Consider the following 15,507-nt stretch of genomic DNA (forward strand, 5'->3'; position numbering starts at 1 on the left):
TGTAAAAAAGTCTCAGCCTGTTTGCAGTATGATGCTGTTCTGTCCACTCTCCACGTCTTGATACCTGTAAGTGCTATGTTATTTCTTAGCGGGGACACTCAAGGCTGCTTATCTGACTGACTACTGCTGGCTCTTTGAAAACAGTCATGTTCCTTTATTTGTTTGCGTTTGGCATGCTGTTTTCATGTTGGCAGATGACCTTTTTGGGGCACAGATCTTCTCACTTACTGTCAGTTCCTTTGCTGGGAGGCTTTTTATTTGCTTTATGTGCTTACTTGTCTGGTTTCCTCCTCCTGTCCATGCTTCTGGCGTAGTACACTTGAGCAGAAGCCCTGCCTGGGCGACTCTGGTTCCTTTGACATATGTTGAGAACTTTCTCTGGTATGTGGTCAGTTTTAGAGACATTCTCTGAATGTTGAAAGAATCGATGTTTTCTGTTTCCTGGGTGCAGCATTCTACATGCCTGTGAGGTAAAACCTGGCCTGTTGTGTCATCTCCTCTGTCGTTGCAGCTATTCGGTCCCTCTCCTTGTATGTCTGTTTTACTTTCTGCACTGTGAGCCTGTGTGCCAGGCCGAGTCACCTCATTATTGTATCGGGAGACCTATTTCTACAGTGCCTTTTGCCAAACCTGGCGGAGCCACACCAGCTTTATCTCTTCCATTCTTGACTTTCAGAATTTCATATCCTTATGTTTTAGATGTGTCTGTTATAGAAACATATGTCAGGATCTTTAAAAATCTTGTTTGACAGTCTTTGTCTTAACTAGACCATTGGTCCATTTACACTTACTGTAATTATTTTAGTTGAATTTTTTCTGACATCTTACTTTGTACTCTGTGTGGCCTGTCATTTGGGGGATGTGGTTTATTTGGTTTTTTGGTTTTTGTTTTGTTTTTTTTTTTACTCTTTTCCCTGACTTAGTTTCTATTTTTTTTTTTTTTTTTGAGTTAGAGTCTCACTCTGTCACCCAGACTGGAGTGCAGTGTCCGCTCCTGGCCACCACAGCCTCGACCTGCTGGGCTCCAACGATCCTTCCGCCTCAGCCTTCCAAGTAGCCGGAATTACAGGCATGCGCTACCACGCCTGGCTGATTTTTTTATTTATTGTAGAGATGAGGTCTCGCTGACCAGGCGGGTCTCGAACCCGCAGGCTCAGGCAATCCACTCACCTCAGCCTCCCCAAGGCGCGGGATTACAGACTGAGGCACCGAGCCCGGCTTATTTTCTATTGATTACTTTTTATTTCTTTTTTCTCCTTTGCTGAATTGAAATTTATTCACTCAGTTTCCATAGTGGTTGCCTTGAATCTTTTAGCATTCAGAATTCATTTATCAAAGTCTAAAATTAATTGGTATTTTTGTTCTCCTCTAAGCAATTCAAGGATCTTAGAACATTTGATTCTGAGTATTTCCATCCTATGTACATGCTTTGCCCCTTCTGTCTCAGTCTGCAACACATTATGTTTACACAGTTCTTGACCGCTTTGAGGCCAAGAAGACTGTGGTCCCTGGATGGAAATGGTAGTTTTCTTCCTAGTTCACTTAAACCCTTCCATCTCAGTTTCAGGGGATCCCCCTGAAGTAACTGCATTAGTACCTGGGCCAGTCCTAGGCTTCTTCTCCCTCCTCTGCTTTCTTCAAAGCTATTAAGAGAAGCAGACTCAGGTGAGACATTGCTGGGGCCCTCAGATGCCATATTCTAAGTGGTTTCTTAATTTCTCCATGTTTCTGGTTTTACTTAGTTTTGCACTCTGAAGTTCTGAACTTTCTTGCCAACTCATCAGTGACTTTTAAAAGTTTAAAATTTTTTTTTCTCTAGTAGTAGTGCCTATGTGTTCTTTATTAGCTAGTTAAAGCTGTCTGGTTCATTATTCTAACAGAATACAAGTGCTCACTCTAAAAATATTATTTCTAGTCAGCACTGTAGGCCAGTCTCATGTCTGTTTGGAGCATGTTTCTCCCATCAGTACTGTGACTCCTCTTCTGGGAGACTATCTCTGAACACAGCTACTTTTGGTCCTACAGTCATTGTGGCAGAGAGTGGGCATGTCTGGAAGTTGCCTTGACTTTTGCTGTTTCCTGTGGTTCAGCCTTGGAATTTGGCTGAAGGCTTCATAGAAGGAAGCCTGTGGCAGGTGGATCTTGTGAGAGTAAGGTTGACTGTGAGGGTATGAGGGTATTTCTCAAGTTTTTGTGGAAGTGACAGAAACTGGAAGTTATTTCCCCAGAGGCAGTGGAGTCGTCATCTCAGCTTCTCTGACTCCCTGAGGCCACTGTACTTGGGACTCCCTGCACCTCAGACTTGTGCAGACCTAAGTGAGGCAGAGGTAGGTAGGTACCTTGCTAGCACAAGGCTATGTGGGTCTCTGTGTTTTCTTTCTTTTTTTTTGAGTCGGGGTCTCACTCTGTCGCCCAGACTGGAGTGCAATGGCCGCTCCCGGCCACCGTAGCCTCGACCTGCTGGGCTCCTGTGATCCTTCCGCCTCAGCCTTCCGAGTACCCGGAATTACAGGCGTGTGCTACCACGCCTGGCTAATTTTTTGATTTTAGTGTAGAGATGAGGTCTTGCCTGCCCAGGCGGGTCTCAAACCCACAGGCTCAGGCAATCCACTCACCTCAGCCTCCCAAAGGCGCGGGATTACAGGCTGAGCCACCGAACCCGGGTCTCTGTGTTTTCTATATCCATTCCTTTCCTCAGCCTTTTCTGTCCTGCTTTCTGTAAGTTTGATAAAGTTTCCTCTTCTTCTTGTGGTGTTTGATTATTTTCATGATCACCCTTAACATTTTTTCATACAATCACTATGGATCTTCCAACTTCTGAGGAATATGTGAACATCTGGGGCCACTCATTGAACCCAACCCTTCCTTGTTTTTGCCTGAACTAGTTTTATCCCTTATGAAAACACTAAAATGAGCTTTTAGCCAGTGGTCAGTAATAGTAATCACTGTCTTTCTTTCATCATCCAGGCTCTTCCCTCTTCATTGCCTCAGAACCTCTTCTCTAGGTGAGACCTTGCCTCTGGACCCCACCATGTTGATGTGAAGCCACATGCTTCTTCCCTGGGACTTACTCAGTTGCGTGGCTTTTCCTGCTCTTGGGAATTGGCAAACTGCATTTGAGAAATGTCTGTTGGCCTGTAAACCCTGGGTGCAGTGGAAGACTTGGGATGTGGGTAGTTAATGTTCTAGAGCCCAGAGCACACGTTGGGGAGACTTGGGCAGAATGCATCCTGGTGCTGGCTAGGCTGGCTGCCCCCTTGGGCAACTTCCAAAGAGTGTGACCCACACTTTGCAGGGTGCAGTCTAAAAGCAGGGACTGTGCAGGGTTTATGTGAAACAGTGGTGCTAAGAAAGGCAGCTGTAGGCCACCCTGCAGTGGGAGCCAGGACAGTGTCAGGAAGGGCCAGCTATCCTCCTCTGACTATATGCCTGTTATAAAGCAGGCCTTGACAGCCAGTGACCATAGGCCTTCCTGGGGACATGCCTGTCCCTGGCATTTTCAGGGCACTCTTCAATTTCCCAGTTCTTTTTCAGTCCCACCCCACCACCTTGGGGGCATGGAGGTTACTTCAGTGGACATGACTGCAGGGATTCCCGATGGTCATCACAGCCCCTTTCCTGTTCTTACAGACACTCTCTGACCCAGCATCTTCTGCTCAGATGCAAGAGTCAGTCTTGGAGAGGTAGGTGACTGGTGCAGGTGCAAGTAGTGCCCGGGGCAGCCCAACATGTTAGACAGAGCAGTCTGGACCCAAATCAGGTTTGAGGCTGTCGCTCTTGTAAGGGACACGCAGCTCATCAGATGTTGGGGCTCCTCCTTGCAGTCACTATACGCTCACACACATATATTCTCTCATGAACACACATGCTCATATGTAGTCACACACCTGCCCTGGAGTTGGGCTGGGAGATGTTCATGTCTGGTGAGCAAGGGGCCATGCACAGCAGAAGGTCTGGGCACCCTGGTCTGTGGGAGGGTGTTGCCAGCACCAGGAGCAGATTGTTTCCTGGGGCTTGTTCTCTGAGCAGACCCCATCAAGAGCCGGCACAGAGCGTCCTCTGTTCCAGAACTCTGCGTAGGAAGTTGGAATCGAGAGCCTCTCGCCCACTCATGACTGGAACTTTCCGGCAGTATGGGACAGGAGGAGGGAGGGGAGCAGCCCTGGGAATGGGGGGCAGTGGGAGGCCCTCATGATGGCAGATGGTTGTCTGGTGCCTTTCCTACTCCCTGCATTTCACTGGTCTTGGAGTGTGCTGTGGACCAGCCAGGGCTGTGGGCAAGACCTGCTGGGAGAGGCCCAAGCAATGAGGACCAGGTGGCTGTCCTGGTGGCCCTGTTCTGCAGCTTTGAGCATCTGCACAGGCCAGTGACCCTGACCGGCCTCTCTGCTCATCTGTGGGACAGGGACTGAACAGGACCTCCCTCCTAGGGTTGTGGGAAGGACCAGGTGAGGTCATCTACACAAAATAGTGGTCCCCATAAAAAGCAATAATTGTCTATCGATAGTTGTGCTCAGCAAAGGGCAGTTGCTATTGTGCTGGTGGGACTCATCCCTGCCTGCTTATTGCCCCTACTATGTGCTAGTCATTCCTTAAGTCACTGGACCACAGGGAAGAAGAAGGCAAAGTTACTGCCTTATTGGCAGATGCTGTGGGGGCTGGGAAGGCACTATGCCAGTGACAGCAGGACATGACACACAGTGCTGGAAGGAAGGGATGGCCCAGGCAGGGCACATCGAGTTCAGTCACCCTGCAGGGAGGTGCCCAGCACTGTCTTCCACACTGGAATGAGCTGCCTCATCTGTGCTGTTACCTCCTGATGGTGAGCATGCCCCCAGGGCCCTGCCTCTTCATGCTGTCTTCCTTACAGCTGAGCAAGGGGCAAAATCAGCAGAGGGGATGGGAGACAGCTGAGGCATGTCCTCAGTCTGGCTGATAGTAGGGTGGCTGAGGTGCACCCGTGGTGACTTTTACAGGTAACAAACCCATCAAGGCAGGGTTCTGGATGGAGAATTTTGGTGGGACTATGTCAGGACAGAGTCCGTGGGGACTTCAGTAGGATGGCAGTGCAACCCCAGGACCAGGAACTTCCTCTCCTACCTCCCATTAAACTATCCATGAAAACAGGCAAGAAGCAAAAAATCTTTTGTGAAGTCAATTGTTTTTTTAAAGGCCCACATGAAATTACTGAACAGAAAAGAAGAGGCAGGGAAATGGCAATGGCCATACTCCTTCAGCACCAGACCTAGCCTTCCTCAGGATACCAGGTGTGATCCCAGGCCCAACCCCCACATAGTGACCTCATGAGGAGGAGCCAGGTGGGGGAGGAGGAACCAGGTGGGGGTGGGTTGTTCGGGGCTCTGGTTGTCTTCACCCATACAGGTAGTTGACAGGTTCCTTAGAAAACAATAGAGAATGGGGTAAGGCAAAGGGTTCAGGATTTTTTGAGAAATGTTTCAGTGGCCAATAATAAAAATTGGTACCTTGCATTCTATTGAAAATATCAATGCAGAAGACAAAAGCAGTACAGTAGTAGACCTTATAGAAAGGAAACACACTAAAAGCCAGGTGAAAGGTCAACTTATGTGTGAGAAAAATGCAAAAGCCTCATATTAGATTATAAAACAAAATGTTAATCAGCAGAAAAGGCTGAGCCAGGGGAATTGGACACTGAGCAGGTATGGACAGAAGAGTTCCCCTCTTCTGCCTTTTTTTGTCTTTTCAGTTTCTTATCACACTTTTAAGAGCTTTTGTTTTCCTCTATTTTCTCCTGGGGGTGTGTCTCTCAAAGGCTGTGACTTAAGGTGGCCCAATCTGGTGTAGATCTCCTGGGTTATGAGTCTCCTGGATCAGCTCTGCTAGGGTTCTCAGGCATCCAGGCTCTTGCCAGCACTGGGCAGGTTGTCTTGCCAGGTGGTGCCAGTGACAGGTAAGAAGAAGAAATCTTTGAAATGTAACTGTAATGGGTTCGTTGCCTGATGGTGAATGGCAAGTCAGTACACCAAGACAGTGGGTTACAATAGAGGAAGAATATTAATTGCAGGGCCACTAAATGAGGAAACAGAAGGAAACTTCAGATGAATCTCATGAAGGGATTTTCGGGGCTGGGGCTTTTAAGGATTTTGAAGTAGGCTGAAGTGTAGAGATCATTGATTGGTCAAAGAAGGCAGGGTAAAATCATGGGACAAAGAGATGAAGAAACTGTATTCTCATGCTGCTTTGGTTTCTCTGGGGGGAGGGAGAGATGCCTTTAAACTGGTTGATGTCAGCTTCTTTGCTGGATTTCAGGATCTGCTTAAGCAATTCTTTTGTTGTTGTTGTTGTTGTTTTGAGTTGGAGTCTCACTCTGTCACCCAGGCTGGAGTGCAGTGGCTGCTCCCGGCCACCGCAGCCTCGACCTGCTGGGCTCCAGGCAATCCTTCCGCCTCAGCCTTCCAAGTAGCTGGAACTACAGGCGCGCGCTACCACACCCAGCTAATTTTTTGATTTATTGTAGAGATGAGGTCTCGCCAAGTTACCCAAGTGGGTCTCGAACCCGCTGGCTCAGGCAATCCACTCACCTCAGCCTCCCAAAGGCGCAGGATTACAGGCTGAGCCACGGAGCCTGGCTGTTTAAGCAATTCTTAAAAGCTTTGTGATTCTAAGGTCAGAAATTCTATCTGTAGGAACAATAGGGATGCAAATGGACAGGATCTAGTACTATATGACTTGTGACTTTCTGTTACATGGAAGTAGGTCAAAGTGCAGCCTGATTAATGCCTAGTTATAACTATGTTTCTTTTCTCTTTTTTTTTTTTTGAGTTGGGGTCTCACTATTGCCCAGGCTGGGGTGCAGTGGCACACTCATGGCCACTACAACCTCGACCTGCTGGGCTCAGGTGATCCTTCCTCCTCAGCTTTCCAAGTAGCTGGAACCACAGGTGCATGCTACCATGCCTGACGATTTTTTTGATTTATTGTAGAGATGAGGTCTTGCCAAGTTACCCAGGTTGGTCTTGAGCCCCTGGGCTCAGGCAATCCTCTTGCTTCCATCTCCCAAAGTACTGGAATTATAGGCGTGAGCCACTGTGCCTGGCATAACTATATTCCTGTCCAGAATTCTTGTTAACCCTGTGAGGACAGCTTTAGAAACAATAGGTGCCAGACTCTTATACTACTATCTTTTTTTTTTTTTTTTTTTTTGAGTCGGAGTCTCACTCGGTTGTTCAGACTGGAGTGCAGTGGCCGCTTCGGGCCACTGCAGCCTCGCCTGCTGGGCTCCAGCGATCCTTCCGCCTCAGCCTTCCAAGTAGCCGGAATTACAGGCACGCGCTACCACGCCCGGCTGATTTTTTGATTTATTGTAGAGATGAGGTCTCGCTGCCCAGGTGGGTCTTGAACCCGCGAGCTCAGGCAATCCACTCACCTCAGCCTCCCAAAGGCGCGAGATTACAGGCTGAGCCACCGAGCCCGGCTTACTACTATCTTTATTCAAAAGAATTTCTGTTCAGAAATCAGCCAGTTATTTCCCTTTAAAAATAGTTTTTGTTGCTTCGTTGAGCAAATGTCTGGGCACTGGGGATACAGTAGTAAGCAGAAGGCTTTATTCATATTTTGTAGTTTTTTTAGGGGGAGCAGAGTCTCACTTTGTTGCTCAGGCTGGAGTGCAGTGGCACAGTCATAACTTGTTGCACTCTTGAACTCCTGAGCTCAAGTGATCCTCCTGCCTCAGCTTCCTAAGTATCTGAGACTACAGGTGCACCACCATGCCTAGCTAATTAAAAAAAAAAATTTTTTTTTTGTAGAGACAGGGTCTCACTATGGTGCCCAAGCAGGTCCCAAACTCTTGGCCTCAAGCATTCCTTCCTCCCTGGCCTCCCAAAATGCTGGGGATACAGGTGTTATAATAGCCACCATGCCCAGCTATTTAGTGGATTTTTAAACAGTTATCTTCAAAGACATTAAAGTAATATGAAAAATACCCTGTACTGCATGGTTCTTCTCCGTGCTCTCCCTCCTTCATAGAACCCAGATGCCTGAGACTACTGTGCTGTCCCTGGACCCTCCTCCAAGTGCTGCTGCTCCTGTTGTTCTCCTTTACCCCACTCGCTGAAGCCCTTGCTCATCATGTAGGGCTATCCTTGTTACCCTGGACTGGCTAGGGTGAGGCAGCGCCCTGCCACAGAAACCCCACCCCCACCCCCAGCATCAGCAAACCGGGCATAGCTTCATCTTTCACCCTAGAGGGGAGGGGTCGGGGGTGTGGGGCTTAGCTTGGAAGACATTGATAGAATGGCTAGGCATCCTTCAACTGGGCAGCGTCCCAGGACACTGATCCTTTGTGGGCAAAGGCAAGCTCCTCTTAGAAAGGGTCAGGTCCTGGGGCAGGGGTAAGGGGGGAAAAAAGGGCCAGGTCCTTATAATGCCTGAGCTGCTGTTTTCTGGGCTTCCAAAGTCTTTCCATGGATCATTTCTCTTTCTCAAAACCCAGGGCAGCCTGTGGCCATACTCATTCATGATTTGTAAATAAGCCAGGACCCTTTTGTGGGGGACCTGTGCCAGGTCACAAACCAGATCTGTTCCCACTACTGACGTGTGTGAGCCAGAACGGGGCTTGTTGCCAGATCAGGATCTGTGTGTCTTAAGGCACAGAGGCCCGTCCTGACTGTCCATCTCAGTACCTTGTCATGTGCAAACAGAAGCTAGGTAGAGGATGCTACCCACTGTGGCTAGACGGTGGCTTTGCAAGTGGCTCCAAACAGCACTGCTCTTCCCATGTGGGATGTGCTCTGATGTCCTCCTTTCCCCTTCACATAAAGATGTAAAAAGCTGGTCCTGATTCCATGACTTTCTGATGGACTAAATGGCAGATTTAAACAATACTGCCTGTCCTTGGAAAGGGGAGGAGTCAGTGAGAACAGCTGCTAGAGGGTCAGTGAATGCCGGGCATGCCTATCCTGTTCACTGGGGCCACATTTGTGCTCAGCTTGGCCCAGGCACTGGACAGGGAGAATGGGGCCTTGTGTCTCTAGCTCACAGCCGAGCTTTCAGACCATGAGACTGAGTTCATTGTTCAGAACTGGAAAAACTTTAACAACAGTGTTGAGAATAGAACTTGGGCCTTCTGGAAATGATGGCTGAGTAAAGACTTGTTTATTCTACTTCCCTTCTTGAAACTCACTGAAATGAACAAAGAGAATGAAAAATAGGGAACAGAATTTAATCTACAATGAATCTAAGGAGTAGCCATAGCAGAGGAGGATGTCAGCCAGATGGGAAGCAGAGTGACAGCTCAGGTCTTGAGCAGGGCTGAGTTTTTGTTTAACAAGAGTGGATTTTTAGGGATACTGTTCACATGCATTTGCTTAAAACATTGGGGTCTGTGGCTTGGGTGGAGCTGGTGGAACTGGGTACCAGCAAGTGTCTGGTGAGATGAGCTGGAGGCAGAAGGCCAAGGTGCTTCATCTTTATTTTTTAACTTAATTTTATTTTTTGAGTTGGAGTCTCACTCTGTCACCCAGGCTGGAATGCAGTGGCACGCTCATGGCCACTGCAGCCTCGACCTGCTGGGCTCAGGTGATCTTCTGCCTCAGCCTTTCATGTAGCTGGAACTACAGGCACACACCATCATGCCCGGCTACGTTTTATGATTTATTGTAGAGATGAAGTCTTGCCAAGTTGACCAGGCTGGTCTCGAACCCTTGGGTTCAGGCAGTCCTCTCACCTCGGCCTCCCAAAGTACTAGGATTATAGACATGAGCCACCATGCCTGACCTTCATCTTTATTTTCTATAAGATACAGACTCTTGTTTTTTTTTAGTTGGAGTCTCACTCTGTTATCCAGGCTGGAATGCAGTGTCATGATCATGGCTCACAGCAGGCTTGACCTCCTGGGCTGAGGTGATCCTTCTACCTTACTCTCAAGTAGCTGGAACTACAGGTGTGCACCACCATACCTGGCTAATTTTTTTTTTTGTAGAGGCGAGGTCTCACTGCATTGCCAAGGCTAGTCTTAGACTCCAGGGCTTGAGCAGTTCTCTCTCCTTGGCCTCCCAAAGTGCTGGGATTACAAGCTTGAGCCACCGCACCCAGCCTAGATCCAGACTCTTTTTTTTTTTTGAGTTGTCACCCAAGCTGGAGTGCAATAGCACACTTACAGCCACCCCAGCATCCACCTGCCGGGCTCCAGTGATCCTTCTGCCTCAGCCCTCCAAGTAGGAACTACAGGCACATGCTACCACACCTGGCTAATTTTTTGGTTTATTGTAGAGATGAGGTCTCGCCAAGTTGCCCGGGCTGGTCTCGAACCCATGGGTTCAGGCAATCTACCCTTCTTGGCCTCCCAAAGTGCTGGGATTACAGGCTGAACCACCAAGCATGGCCTAGATCCAGACTCTTAAGGAGTGAAATGGAGAAGAAAAGAAAGGGAGGTTTCCGCCCTCTGTGGAGCTGCTACTGTCTGGCAGTTCTCAGATCTGTCACTGACAGGCTGCATGGGACAAGAGGAGGTCTCTTCTCCTGGGACTTGGTTTCCAAGGAAGCTACCTTGACAGGTAAACAATATCCAGTTGTAAAATGTGGGCCCTCTAAAGTACAATTGTAATTGCCTAGGATATCCAGCTGGGGGATGACATACTCTGAAAGGAGCCTTTCTGCCTCTCTGGTTCCTTTCCCCTGGTAATAGCAGAGTGAATTTCTCCAATTCCGTTTGGACCTTCCTTGAGGGCTAGACAGAGACCAGTGGTTGCCCAGAAACCTTTACCAGGTTTTCCAGCTGAAACCACTAGGGAAGAAACTTCTTGGTGTTGATTGGAAGTGTTGCTGTTGGTAGATTTTGAATCTTCAGCTGCTGATGACACACACAGAAAACCTGCCCAGAATCGTGGCCAGAGCATAGCAGAACCTTGAGGTAAGAGTACGTCCTGAGGGTGTCCTGGAGTTCCTGTGCTCATATGCATCTGAAACCAGACAGTCATGCTAGATGAGGCTACAGATCTCTTTCTTTCGTTTGAGTTGGGCTTCTGTCACTTGCAACCAAAACATGTGCTAATACCAGAAACTTCCAGAGCAGAGTTGTAAGAAAATTTGGTAATAGAGCATTCTGGAATGACACATCTGATTTCAGGCTGCCCTAACTCAGCCCTGTCCCTTTCCTTGTTTAAAGATGAGCAGTAGTTGAGAGCCAACAGGGCACCCTTATATGATAAGAAGAAGAAAAATAGAAATAAAGAATGTGATTAAAAGAGCTGATGAAGAAAATACCCAGAAGAGGAGTAGCCAAGAAGCGGGAATTTTAGGTAGAACCTTTTCCTATACTAAAGCATATAAAATTCAAAATAAGGAGAGAGAAAGATTTCAAAGACAAGATAACAGAAGGAGATAAATTGAGCTAGCAGAGCAGAGAAAAGTAGACAATCAAACCATTATAAATGTGAGATCCCCCCCCTCCATTAGCAACAGCAAGAAATAGGATGGATACTGTGGAGAAAGAAATAGCCACCTGGAGAACAGGCTGCAAGAAAACAAAGTGCTGTGTAGAGAAAAATCAAAAGTGATTACAGAAATGATGCTGAGCAGAAAGGCCAGCAGGGTACTCAGTGTAGGCCAGTGTTTCCAGTTGAAGTACAGAGCAGAAACAGCACTCAGAGGTGTGAGGGAAAACCAAAGAAAGCAAAACTCTCTGGGATAATGGAAAGCATGAGTTTGCATACTGAAAGGACACATCATATTCCTGGAAGAATTGGATACAAAATGGCCAACACTGACATGACCTGTTAAATTCTTCCCAGAGTGTAGGAGAAGGAATCCTTTGTGCAAACACAGCTCATAGCCCATCTCACTCACAGCAACAAGCAGTCTGTTCTTGAAGCCTGTTGAGCCTGTCAAGCAATGCTGGTAAGGTTCTGAAGGGGTGAGAAAAGTGTTGGCCAAGAATTCATGCAGAGGCAGATTGCCATCTATGTGTGACATCCCAGTAGAACATCTGTGGACACACACAGCCTGAGCATGGGAGCTATGTTGAAACTTCACCCCAGAATCCAGTAGTCAACGTGGCCAAAGACCCTGATGTGTAAAGACAGAGAACACTGAACCCTGAGGCTGAACAACTCCGGAAACTTTGGTTATGGAAGCGAATGTAATAATTTAAGACACTGCTAATGTAAAATTAGTAAGAAAACAAATTAGCATTGTAGAGAAATGGAAGTGCCATTATCTTTCAAAGCCACAAGTTGATAGATAAATGTCCAAAGTGACTAAAATGAAGAAAAATTAAAAGGCTAGGCTTTAAGCATTTTGACTAAAATTAGGAACAAAACAAAAAATGCTTACTGTCATGATTTTCATCATTCTGCACATTTTTGTCAGAACAATCAGATGTGAAACAAAAATAATGATTGTTAGAAAAATTTCCTGACACAGGATGAAATGGTTCTCATAAAAATAATAAGTAGCCAGATAACTAATAAATATATAAAAACCAGTAACCTTCTTTATTTAAAAAATTTTATTATTATTGTTTTGAGTCAGGATCTCCATTGCCCAGACTGAAGTACAGTGGCATGTTCACAACTCACCACATCCTCAAACTCCTGGACTCAAACCGTTTTCCTGCCTCAGCCTCCCTGTAGCTGGTACTACAGACTTGCACTCCCACACTGGCTAGTTCTGATATTTTTGTAGAGACAAGGTCTTGCTATGTTGCCTAGGCTGGTCTTGAACTCCTGGCCCAAGCAGTTTTCCCGCCTTGACCTCCTAAAGTGCTGAATTACAGGTTACCTGTGAGCTACCACACCTGGCCAAAAAATCCCAGTAACTTTCATGTTAGGAAAAAACAAAATGTAACTGTAAAAATCCCATTTACAAATGAAGCAACAAAAAAATAATGAACAATAACCTTTAAAATGTGTAGGCTGTATATGGAATAGTGGTCAGGTATTTTGTAGAATGCCCCTCACTCAGGATTTGTCTGATTTTTTTTCATGATTAGACTGGAGTTATAGGTTTGTGAAAGAAAGCCACAGAGGCATAGTGCCATTTTCATTACCTCATATCAGAAGTTTATCAACATGACTTACACTGTTAACATTGACATCGATCACCCAACTGAGTGCATGCTTGTCAGGTTTCTCCACTCTCAAGTTCCTTCCCCTCCCCACTTTCCACTGTGCCCTTTGGAAGGACATAACTATGTCCACTCCACAAAGTAGAGTTATGCTCCCCCTCCTTGAGGACAGAAACAGTACTCAAAACTCTCAAACCAATCTACATAGATATTTTTTTTCTTTTTGCAGGGCAGCTTTGTCTGTTCTCTCACCTTATTTATTTGGTCATTTATTTATATCAGTATGGACTTATGGATATTTATACTTTGAGTTGTAATTCAACATGACTTTATTGCTCAAATTGCTCCAGCTTTGGTCATTGGGAACTCTTTCTATTGGCTCCAGTGTCCCTTTGCTATAACCTATCATTAGGAATTTTTTTGTTTTCTTTTAGCTTTTCCTCCCTTTCTGTATCTGCACAATATTCCAGGCTAATCTTGTATATGTTCTGCTTCAGTCTTTCTGTCATTTCTCCAAGGATTGTTGGCTCCTTTTATTGTGGAATGGCATCAGAATCTTGGCACTAGGTGTGTTTGTTACAATGGGCTATTGTTGCTTCTAGTCCTTCTCAGCAGACAAAGCAGATAAATATAATTGTGTATACTAACCTATGTATATTTACATGTCTGTAAAGATTTCTGTATGTAGCCATTTCTATCTGTATTATGTTAAACATGAATTCATACTGATGTCTCCAATTCTAATCTATTACCATATGGATCATTCTCTAGTCCCTTCCTCTTGCTTGTCTTCCACTCTAACAGTAAGAAACATGACTTCCACCATCTGTCATTCATTTGCTTAATTGTTAAATTCCAGTATACATACATTGCGATGTCAGAAATAGTTACTCCATACTCCCATGGGAAACAACTTTATCAACTAGAGTACAGTGCTTATATGTAGCTTTTTTTACCTTTAGTCTGATGGACTCAACTTATTTCCAGAGTTACTTATGTCAGCAACTTTTTCTTCCACCCCCTTCAGTGAGGTGGTTTCATACATTTTTAATATAATTAGGTTGTTTTGTTCTGTAGCCCATCCTGAGACTCCTTTGGCCTCTTAAATCATTTTTTAAAAAATTCTATGCACAGAGGTTCTTTTTTTGTCTTGTAAAGTTCTGTAGGTTTTGAGAAGGGCATATGTCAAGTATCCACAATTACAGCGTCATACAGAATCATTTCACCATCCTAAATAATCCCCTGTGTTTTGCCCATTCAACCCTCTCTTCCTTCGCTGAACTACTGACAACCATGATCTTTCTACCATCAGTACAGCTTTGCCTTTTCTAAAATATCATATGCTTGGCATCATATGGCATGTAGTTTAGAACAATTATTTTATTTTATTTTATTTTTTTGAGTTGGAGTTTCACTCTGTCGCCCAGACTGGAGTGCAGTGGCCGCTCCCGGCCACCTCAGCCTCGACCTGCTGGGTTCCAGCGATCCTTCCGCCTCAGCCTTCCAAGTAGCCGGAATTACAGGCATGCGCTACCATGCCCAGCTGATTTTTTGATTTATTGTAGAGATGAGGTCTCGCTGCCCAGGCGGGTCTCGAACCCGTGGACTCAAGCAATCCACTCACTTCAGCCTCCCAAAGGCGCGAGATTACAGGCTGAGCCACCGAGCCCGGCAGAACAATTATTTTTAAGTCCTTAGTTATCCAGTGTACCAAAATAGATTCCATGTGGATTAGGAAATTTATTTGATTGAATAAATGTTTGATTACTTACTCTCTGTTGAAGATGTGGTAGCTACAAAACAGGTGTCATCTCTGCCTACATGGAGTCTACCCTTTATCAAAATTAAATATCACAGTTCTGTGCGCTCTCTTTTCTTTTGTTCCTTTTTTTTTTTGTCAAGGTTGCACAGTGTTTCCCAGGCTGGAGTGCAGTGGCATGATCATGGTTCACTGTAGCCTCAACTTCCTGGGCTCGGACGATTTTTCTGCCTCAGCCTCCCAAGTAGCAGGGCTACAGGCATGCCACCACACTGGCTAACTTTTTTCCTCTTTTTGTGGGGACAAGGTCATGCCATCTTGCCTAGGGTGATCTTGAACTCCTGGGCTCAAATTATCCTCTCGCCTTAGCCTCCCAAAATTCTGGGATTACAGGCATGTGCCACTGTGGTCAGCTAAATATCACAGTTGTAAGATGTATTTGTGTAACTAGTGTAACTATATAATACCAAATGTATGGGGACTTCCACTTAATGAGCAAAATAGAGTAACAAGGGTCAGATTTATATTCCTGCCTGAAAAACTAAGTGGGTAAAACATTATGAAACTATGGTTTTCTAAATTTTGGGAATGAGACCGCAAAGTGCAATGATTTCTGTGAGATGAGAATCAAAGTGAACTTGATTATTCCCCTGCTTACCACTTTAGGATAGTTTCCAGATTGTGTTTCAAAAATGGGGTAATCCAG

The sequence above is a fragment of the Carlito syrichta genome, unplaced genomic scaffold (genome assembly GCF_000164805.1).
Source record: "Carlito syrichta isolate Samal-C Ts95f unplaced genomic scaffold, Tarsius_syrichta-2.0.1 Scaffold312719, whole genome shotgun sequence".
Classification (NCBI taxonomy): Eukaryota; Metazoa; Chordata; class Mammalia; order Primates; family Tarsiidae; genus Carlito; species Carlito syrichta.